Source organism: Malania oleifera, chromosome 10, assembly GCF_029873635.1.
Source record: "Malania oleifera isolate guangnan ecotype guangnan chromosome 10, ASM2987363v1, whole genome shotgun sequence".
Lineage (NCBI taxonomy): Eukaryota > Viridiplantae > Streptophyta > Magnoliopsida > Santalales > Ximeniaceae > Malania > Malania oleifera.
In genome coordinates, this window is record NC_080426.1 from 49,454,914 (window position 1) to 49,466,443 (window position 11,530).

Consider the following 11,530-nt stretch of genomic DNA (forward strand, 5'->3'; position numbering starts at 1 on the left):
GGGCACTCACCTTACTCAGTAAGCCCTCAGGAGGAGAGTTTCACTTCGCCTTAATTATTTATATTATTAACTCACACTGTTCCATTTCTCAATTTTATCATTCTTTATTTCTCAATTTCCATTCTTTCTTTCATTTCTCATTTTAGTCAATTTTATCATTCTTTCACTTTTCATTTCCACTTTACTTTCCGGCTCATGAGTATCCTCGGTATCAAATACCAACATCACGTCTGTAACTCATGGCCACCCTGAGGATCTTTCTATACACGCCATGCTTCCCCGCATGGTCAAGGTTGTGCGGCCCGAAGGCTGGATCTAACAGCGGTTGGCCGACCCGGTTAGATCAAATATCATATCACATATTGCGTCTGTAGTATGATTGGCCAGCCTAATACCCTGATCCGGACTCAGGGGGCCCAACAACCCTACACAATGGCACAGTCGACTGTCATGCCACATGCTCCAAGAGTTCGTGTGGTTGCACTAACACCACTCGCAACGGTACCGTGCTAAATATCATAACCATCCAACAGGGTTTACCACCACATACCCGCAATCATTATGCGGTATTGGCATCTTATCAATTATATTCCAGTATATCACAATTCAGTTCAATATAAATATTCTCATCATTTTCTGTGCACATTTCATCATCTCGTAATATCATATATCATATTTCATGTATTTTTCACATTTTCCCAAAACACTCATTTCTCATGCAAATGATTTCCACTCACAAATAAATACCACATTTCATTATTTTCCAATATCAATAATTCACAAAATCCCATTTTCCAGGCAAAACATTTCTACTCATATAATAATACCATATTACATTATTTTTCACTAATCAGATCAGTAATTCTCATTTCAATATTTTCTCAGAAATTACACATTATTATATTTTACACTCCAAAATATCACAGTTTACAATTACTCAAATGCCACACAATTTATCTGATATTTATATCATAATAATTTTCAGACAAAATATCATATGCTCAATTTCACATATTCATTCAAATAATAACTCTAAAAACACTGCTATAATTTATTCCCCTTACCTGACTTCCTGAGAGTCTCCCTAGAATCCCAAATTCTACGCCCTTGGCGTCTGAAATTCAACTCCTGCAATTTACATTTTTCCCAAATTAATTAATCTATTTCTCCAAAATAATACCCATCTAGCCTTCCCTTGACTCCATATACCTCAAATTAATATTTAAACTATTATTTAACATCCCCACTTAATTTTCTGGATTTTATCTGTGGGTTATAAAATTACACCTGCGGTGCTCACTCGGGTCCTAAATTCCAGAAATCCTACTTCAACCCAAAATGCTCAATATTTTAGCATTTCTAAATTAATGCTAATTAATTAAAAATAAGCCTCTTAATAATCGCTGCACCCCAAATTTAGAGTTTTGACCCGACACCCCTACGAGAATTCCGTCCCACTAGACTTGTAGAGAATCATCTCTAGATTCTCATGGTGGTGTCCGTTCATCAATTGAGCTTATATTTTGTAAGAAATTAAAGAAAAAAGGGTAAATGACTTACCCCAGGGAATACGCTTACGCCGCTCCTACGATCGATCTGCTCCGGTAAAAATGACGGCAGCGGCGAATGGAGTCTAGTGGTATTTTTGAATTTTCGATCGGGCGAAAATCCGTCACGAAATCGAGGAGAGAGGGAGAGAGAACGTGAGGAGAGAGAGAAGGTTCCTGAGAGTTCCTGCACGCAGGAAAAAGAAAAGAAAAGAAAAGAAGAAGAAGAAGAAGAAGAAGAAGAAGAAGAAAAAGGTGGGGGGGGGGTTGTAAGGTGGTTACCATATATAATAATAATAATAATAATAATAATAATAATAATAATAATAATATATTTAACTAATATTTATAATAATATATTTTATTAACAAAATAAAAATAGATTTTAATTAATTAAATTTTTTTAAGTCCGATTAATTAATTAATTAATTAATTTTTTTAAATTTTTATTTATTTTTTTATTTTTTATTTTATTTTATTTTATTTTATTTTATTTTATTATTTTATTTTATTTTTTGGAAATCAATCCACTAATCTTTTATATATCTTTTTGGGGTTTTTACAAATCCACTAATTTTTTTTTATATCTCTATTTTTGGGGTTTTTACAGCATCAGTAAGAATTTCACACACACAATCTTCGTACTGAGCATACCTCTCCAACGGCATCGGTAGGAATTTCACACACGCAATTTCCTTACTGAGCATACCTTCCCAATGGCATCAGTAGGAATTTCACACACACAATCTTCATACTGAGCATACCTCCCCAATGGCATCAGTAGGAATTTCACGCACACAATCTCCATACTGAGCATAACTCCCCAACGACATTAATAGGAATTTCACACACAAAATCTCCATACTGAGCATACCTCCCCAACGACATCAGTAGGAATTTCACACACAAAATCTCCATACTGAGCATTGAAATCAGGAATAGCTTCCCAAGAGGGGGGGGTGAATTAGCTTTTAAAAAATTTCTTTTAATTCCTTTTGAGATACCTTAAACTTCCTTTATTTCTTTTAACCAATTCTTGACTTATTTGTTTAATTCTTTAATCAATCAAGAACTTAGTTCTTTTATCCAATCAACAACACAATTAAACAACCAATTAATTAAACAATATCTTCAAGTCAAACAATCAATTTACTTGCCAAGTACAAGTTAAACAACAAACAACCACACCAAGATATAAGATATTCAGCACTTTGGTAATATAACAATTCAAGATGGTTGTTTGTTTATATTTGCCAAATTTGAACCAAGCCCTGTCGTGAATGAGAATTTATGCTTGCTGATGTAAAGCCCTGTATAGATGAATCAAATCACTCTTTCCAAATATTTAGAACTCAAATAAACTCTTGGTAAATTTATTTTTGAGATGTTAACCAGGTAACGTACTCCCGTAAGGTTTCCGCAAGATATGATGTAACCAACGTACTCTCTTTCGATTTCCGCAACTCAAATCAAAATTAAACCTTAAGTTTGTTTGATTTCCAAATATATGTAGTTTATATGATTTTCAAATTTTAAACCATCCACACAATTTAAATATGCTAAAAATAAAGAGTAAGGGAAAGAGAGAATGAGACGGAGATTTTTACGAGATTCGGCTTATACCCAGCTTACGTCCTCGCCTTTGGCAAACCACTAAAGGATTCACTATTTCAGTTCCGTTGATGGGTGGAACAATACCGATTACAACACTCCTTGGTTAAGGCTAAAGCCCGCCTTCTCCAAATGATATTCCCTCGTTCGGTCACTCCTTACATAGGCTAGAGCCCACCTCTCTAAGCAATATTTCCTTGCTTAGCCAACGATCCAAACAACCATTGGAACATCAAAGAACTACAAGAAACAAGATATAATCTGCGTACAAGTATACTCTCTCAAAGAGCAAGTTAGTACAATTTCAACATTATATACTTTGAATGTAAAATATTAATCTGAAATATAATGAAACTCAAGTGTAGAATTCACCAATATCCTTCTTAGAAGAGGATTAACAGTAGGAACTCAGAGAAAGAAGGATCAGCACTTCAGAATTCTCAACAAAATAATTTTTTAATGAGTGAACAAGAGAGCCTTGAAGAACAAGAATACTTTCAGCTTTATAAGCAGATTTTTCAATTCTTGGATAAGTTTTGATTTGTAAAACCATGTATTTATAGGCTTTCAAACTTATTTCCATGTTGCAAAAGTTTCCATAAAGTGTTTCCCAAAATTTTAGAAAGTTTGGAGTTCAAACGGCTATATTTTAAAACATTCGAATTTAAATTTTTTTTTCGTTGAACAGTGTTCAGATGACTGAAGGTTCAAGTTGAGTCATCTGAAGTTCTTTAAACCCCTTTAAAATAGAGCTAGATACAGGGTCAGACGTCTGAAGTAGGGTTCAGTCATCTGACGTCGCAAGTTCAGATGACTGAAGTCGCAAGTTCAGTCGTCTAAACTGCTACTTCCTTCTGTATATTCTATCCAGAAAATCTTCAAACGTCTGAGGTCATCTGTTTAGTCATCTGAAGTCCCTCCCGTGAACAGTGTTCAGCTGACTGACAACAGTAACCCCACTTCAGTGTTTTAGCCATAACTTTTTATTTATAACTCAAAATTAGGTGATCTTGGTATCAAACGAAAGTTAAGAGAAAATCCTACAACTTTCATGTTGACAAATTTTTAAAATAATGATTTTTGGATAGAGAAAAATTCACCTCAATGCGGCTATATAAAAACTGACAGCAAATGGAAAAACTCTTTTTGATGTTTTTCATTCCAAAAATGACTCTAACCTTTTTAAAATAATTTTTGACTTTATAAAATTATTTTACAGATATTTTAAAAGGTATTTAGGTCCAAGAAGTTAATCTAAGAGCTTCAAAATATTTCAAATGATATTTTAAACATTAAAGCACTTACATGAGACTTCTAAGATATTAACATTCTAAGTTCTTGAGTCTTCATGCTTTGTCCTTAGATTGAGTCCATCTTTTCTTCAAAATTCCATATTCTTTGAGATTTCTCACTTTGCCTTTCTTTGGCTCTTTTGACTTTAATGTACCTTAACTTTCAACAACTCATTCATGTCCTCATATTCTTCAAGATTTCATATATCATCTTTAAATCCATGTTTTGACTCTTTTAAGTTTCATTTGATCCTTGTAAGCATTTTGACCTTGCTTTCTCATATATGAGCCCTGAAATATCATTACTCACACAAATATATTAAATTCCACTTATTTGTTAGCATCAAAATACGATAACAAAATTTTAAGCCTTGTAAGGCCAACAAGCATACCTCCCCAAAAACATGAGTAGGAATTTCACAAACACACACACATACAATCTCCATACTGAGCATACCTCCCCAACAGCATCGGTAGGAATTTCACACACACACACAATCTCCATACTGAGCATACCTCCCCAACGGCATCAGTAGAAAAAGAATACCACCTACTCGCAATTATTATGCGGTATTGGTGTATCATCAATCATATATTAGTATATCTCAATTCAGTTCAACATAAATATTCTCATTATTTTCTGTGCACATTACATCATCTCATAATAATAAATATCGTGTTTCACGTATTTCAATATTTCTTAAAATACTCATATCAGTAATTCGTAAAATCTCATTTTTCATGCAAATCATTTCTACTAACATATAAATACTACATTCCATTATTTTCCACTAATCACAACGATAATTCTCATATCAATATTTTCTTAGAAATTACTTATCGTTATATTTCACTTTTTTCAATATAAGTCATATACCACATAGTTTTCATTTAATATTCACAATTTAATATTACTCACATGCCACACAATTTATCTAATATTTATATCATAATCATTTTCAGGCAAAACACCATATGCTTATTTTTACATATTAATTTAAACAGTAATACTAAAAATGCTGCTAAAATTTATTCCCCTTACTTGGCTTACAGAGGGTCTCGTTAGCAACTAGATCATACGCCCTTGGCGCTCGAAATTCAACTCCTACAATTTGCAATTTCCTCAGATTAATTAATTCATTTCCCCAAAATACTACTCATATAACCTTTCTTAGGCTCCATATACCTCAAATTAACATTTAAACCAATATTTGACAACCCCACTTAATTTTTCTGAATTTTGCTTACGGGTTCCAAAATTATACCCGCGGCGCTCACCCGAGCCCTAAATTCTGAAAATTCTACTTCAACTCCAGATGCTCAATATTTTAGCATTTCTAAATTAATACTAATTAATTAAAAATAAGTCCCTTAATAACCCCCGTACCCTAATTTTGGGGTTATGCCTACGACGACCCCACGAGAATTTCGTCCTATTAGACTTGTAGAGAATCATCTCTAGATTCTCGTGGTGGTGTCCATTTATCAATCTGACTTATAATTTGCAAGAAATTAAAGAAAAAGGGAGAAATTGGCTTACCCCAAGAGATACGTCTACGCTGCTCCTACCATCGATCCACTCCAGTAAAAATGACGGTGATGGAAAATGGAGTCCAGCGGTATCATCTGATTTCTGATCAGGCGAGTATTTATCGGGAAAAATGAGGTGAGAGAGAGAGAGAGAGAGAGAGAGAGAGAGAGAGAGAGAGAGAGAGAGAGAGAGAGAGAGAGAGAGAGAGAGAGAGAGAGAGAGAGAGAGTTTAGGGGGGATTGTCTCTTCTGCGCAGGTGAAGAAGAAATGCTGAAGCTTCTTTGAAGCTTCAGGATGTTAATAATAATAATAATAATAATAATAATAATAATAATAATAATAATAATAATTAATTAATTAATTAATTAATTAATATTAATAATAATATATTTTTTATCAATAAACATAAAAAAAATTTTAATTATTATTTTTTCTCTTTTTTTTTTTAATAAATTCGATTTTTTTTGGGAATCACCCCACTAATCTTGTATAGCCCTTTTTGGGGTTATCACACACCCACTTGCATCCTATCACCCTCTTCCTTTCTGGAAGCTCCACCAACTCCAACGTATGGTTCTTATGCAATAACTCTATTTCCTCTACCATAACACCCATCTATCTTCTTTTATCTTGGTTATGCACCACCTTTTGAAAAGTAGTAGGATCCTTGCAACTGGTAATGAGAGCATATGACACAGGATCATCAAATCCATATCTGGGCGGTGGCCTGATAGTGCATCTGGGTCTGTGTATAGCTGCTGACCTCATAGGTCGCACTCGGTTTTGATAATGACAAATACTGATATTTAATGATTGTCAAATACTTGTGCAGGTTCAAATAAGTATCTCAAAGAAGGACACTTGAAGAAATAAGAAGACTACGAAGACTTGTTTTTGTAATTGTAATTCATATCAGTCTGTAATAATTTATATGAGTCTGTAATAGTAACCTAGGCCGTGGTTGTATGTTTATCACCTGCACATCATACATATAGGATATAGAGTAAGCTCAGTTAGACCCTAGCAAGACCCTAGGCTCCAACACTCACACATATAGCATGAAATACATGAGTGTGTTATAATTATGCTTAAAATTGGACAAATCCAAGCAAGTTAAGAGGAGTTGGGCGACCAAACCTTTGGAGTACAAAACTCCTCTGGCGCCCTAACCTTGAAAGTTAAAATGTTAACCTGCCCTCGGGTGACCGAACCCTAAATGCACACATCTTCCTCAGGCGTCCAAACCCCTCGAAAGGGACTGTTCAAACTAGTGTTGTGCTTCCTTCATTGAGGAAAATCCTTTTGGAACTACTTTGATTATCTATTCAGTATGCTTGGAATATTGATGTGCTACTGAAATATCTTGTTTAGATTCCAAGACTTTGCTTGTGTTGAATAAGATTGTGTATCATACTGATTATACTGCATTGAATACTCTTAAGCTTCATATTGAGTATACTGTATTGAGTAATGATTGAACAAAACTAGCATCACTGAGCTTACACTATATCCAATCTATTGATGTGTATGTGATTGTGCGCATTTGGGTACAAATCTATTTTACGTGAAAACACTTATCTGTTGTACCATTTGATTGTAAAATCTGAGTGTTTTTCAGGTGTGGCGGGCGGTAATCCAGCTTGGTAAGGATTGTATGTATTGGTTGAGGTCAACCCTTGAATTGACCTGATTTGTATAGGTGCCGCTCCACCCGTTTAAGTAAGCAAGTTATAGTGGTAATCCTTGTGCTGGTTAGCCAAGGCGGGGACGTAGGCAATTGGCCAAACCTCGATAACATCTATGTGTGTCACTTTTACTTTACTGCTTTCTGGTGCATGTGGCATTAATTAAATTGTTTTATTTAAATTCAGGTATATTTACTTTACTTGCACTAGATTGTTCTTAAGGTTGTGAACATACTGGTGTTAGAACATTCACCTAGGGATTAAATTTAAAAATACCAATTCGCCCCCCCTCTTGGGATCACGGTAAAGCTAACAATAGCGATACTATGATCCTACTAGTTTCTCGAACTGGAACTCCCTACATTCTGAACATTTTCATCACTGCCATGAATCTCTAACTCCACCTACACAACATGCTCATTTCTACTCTAGTTTTTTAGCACCTATTTCTTTTCTTCTTCCTCATGAGTACATTGCAACATGATTTTTTCATCAAAAACCACGTCTTTACTGATCACCACCTTGTTTGCCTTTGGATCCCACAACTTGAACCCTTTCACATCTTTTTGATACCTCAGAAAAATGCAAAGTCTATACTTTGCATCAAGCTTTGATATCTCCTTACTAGAAATGTGTACATAGGTTGGACATCTAAACACTCTCAGATCGGAGTAATCTACTACATTACCTTTCCATACCTCCTCTGCAATTTTCCCATCTAGTGATGCCTTTGGCATCGGTTAACCAAAAAACACATCATACTCACTACCTCAGCCCAGAAGTTCTTTGCAAGTCCTACATTCAGCCTGAGACATTGAGCCATTTTAGCTACAGATCGATTCATCCTTTCTGCCACACCATTATGTTGTGGTGTCCTACGTACTATAAAATATCTCCTTATTCCATATTGCTCCCACAACCCCATGAACCTTGAATCAACATACTCAGTTCCATTGTCTGACCTAAGACAATTTAATCCTCCTCCTAGTATGGTTTTCCACCTCAGCTTTCCACAATTTAAACCTAAAAAAAGTCTCTGATTTGTGCCACATGAAGTACTCTCAAACCTTTCGTAAGTAATCATCAATACAACTCACGAAGTACTTATGTCTACCTCGTGATGCTACCCTCACCAGCCCCCAAACATCTGAATGAATGTAGTCAAGAATACCCTCCATTTTGCGAGGGGTTGTTTTGAACTGCACCCTATTCTATTTCTCAATAATACAATACTTATAGAAATTTAGCCTGCATGTTTTAACACCCTTCAAAAGATTCTCTTATGAAGTTCCTTCATCCCACGCTCACCCATATGCCCTAGCCACATATGCCACAAAACAGTATTATCTAAATCATAATCTGCAGCTGCAACTCCACCTATAACTATAGTACCCAACAATGCATTGATATTACCTGCTAACTTTTGTCTCTTCATCACTATTAGAACACCTTACACACCTTCATTACCCCACTTTCAGACTTGTAACTAAACCTGTTACAAACCAAAGTGCCCAATGAAATTAAATTCTTTCGTAGATCCGGTATGTGTTTAACATCACATAATATTCTCACAAAACCATCAAACATTTTAATCTTGAAGTTTCCTATTCCAACAATTTTGCATGAAGCATAATTTCCCATCAGAACAGAACTAGAATTAACTGACCTATAGGTGCTGAACCAATCTTTATTTTGTGTTATGTGATTAGAGCACACCAAATCTCAGATTCAAGAAACCTTAAGGCGATCAAAACCCGATGAAATAGAAAGCATATTACCGTCATTGCTCTCCAAGTCTCCTTATCTTCCACTACATTCGCCGATTTTGAAGAACCCTCTTGATTTTCTGCATTTTCTTTCTTCCTTTCCTAACACTCTGGCTTTATGTGCCCCTTTTTCCCACACTTAAAACATCCTATGTCCTTCTTCTTCTTGGACTGTGACTGAGACTCATTATTACTTGATTAGCTCTGGAATTTGCTTCTCTCATGTTCTTGGTTACCCTTCATTACAAGCCCTTCACCTTGTGAAATCTCATGGCTGGCTTTCTTTCTTTGATGAAAATCCAACAAAGCACTTGTACCTCTTCCAAATTTAGGGTTTATTTTCCCCATGTTAGAGTTGTAACCAGATTTTCATACGTATGAGATGTATGTAGGGAATTCAATAGCATTAACGCTTTGTCTTTTTCCTTGAATTTCATATCAACCCGCATCAAATCACTTATATATAATCTGATTGAATACATTGATGTGTTGGTTCAAGTTTGAACTGTCCACCATCTTAAGCCAATACAATTTATGCTTAAGATACAATTTGTTCGTTAAAGACTTGGACATATATTGGCTTTCCAGTTTCTACCAAACAACCACCAAAGATTCCTTATCCATGACATGATACAACACGTCATCAGCCAGACAAAGCCTGATAGTCGCCACAACCTTCGCTTCCAATTCCTTCTAACTTGTTTCGTCCATGCCTTTTGGTTGATTTCCGTATAATGCCTTCACCATGCCTTGCTACACTAATAGATCTTTAACCCTCCTTTGCCATAGTCCGAAATTTTCTACTCTATCGAACTTAACAACGTCAAAACTTTGTAGAATAAATTTTAGAAGCCATTATAACCTAAGGCTCTAATACCAATTTATTGTGCAAATGAATGCGCAACAGAAAACAATCTTAGAACACAACAACTAACAGTGAAATATACAGAAAAACAAAATTATGCATATTATATGAAAGTAATAAAACAATGACATGAAGAATTATGTGGTTTAGCAATGCCTACATCCACAAGAGCAAATAATATTGATTTTTCATTATCGTCTATCAAAAGACTTGTGGATTATAATATACAACATGTATATATAACCCTTTCAGAGGTTTTCTCCCTGAAACCCAATGTATTCAACTTCCCAATTCAAAATTCGAAAACTAGCGCTGAGTAATCGAGCAGACAAACCATTGATGATTTAATACCGAGACCAAACCATCGATGTAGCTATGCAAAACAATCGACTATTTCTTCTGAATCTAATAAAACTGTCAACAGTTTCAAGTAAATCGTCGACGGTTTAGTCCTGCAAACTATCTTCTTTATTTTTCCACCACGTTTTCTCCGTACATGTGTTCCACTCAATATATGAGCTACATATTACAACACCATCAATTGGTTCCCTTTTCTTGATGGGAAATCACCTTTGCACGGTGCAAACTATGACACAAAGAAAGCATGCAAAAAGTTCCTTTTTATCATAAAACTCTAAAAGGGATTAAGAAGGGGTGACTCAACTTATCTTGCCTTGTTAGTGGTGGATGAGGCATAGGACATGAAATGGCGCCTACTGCCATCCAAATCATCTATCTATCTATCTATCTTTCTTTCTTTCTTTTTAATTTTTATTATTATTATTTTTTTTACTTTTTATTATATGCCAAACAATGAGGTTCATTTATATTCACACTATCAATATCTTCTATGCTTGTTACTTTTCGAATTTGTCTTGAATGAGTGTTTAGAATTTGTTTAGGATGTGTGGGTGGTGCAACTCTCTTGCCTTTTACCCATGGAGCAAGAGATGGAGGTGCTAATTGACTTTGTATTGCCAAAGAGATCCCTTTTTATTATGAGATCGCTCCAAGCATAGCCTTAATTAGCCTTTAAAAGGCTAAGAATTGTTCCATGGGAACTAGGGTGGCCACTAGTCTATGGGGAGAGTGTTGACAATAGGGATAGTTTCCCTCTAAGTGACTAAAATTGGAATGTTGTGCGAGTTTGACATGATTTTGGAATAAAAAAGCCTTTTCCCTTTCCTACTTGGTGTGCCAAACTATTATTACCAAAATTCACCAAATTGAATT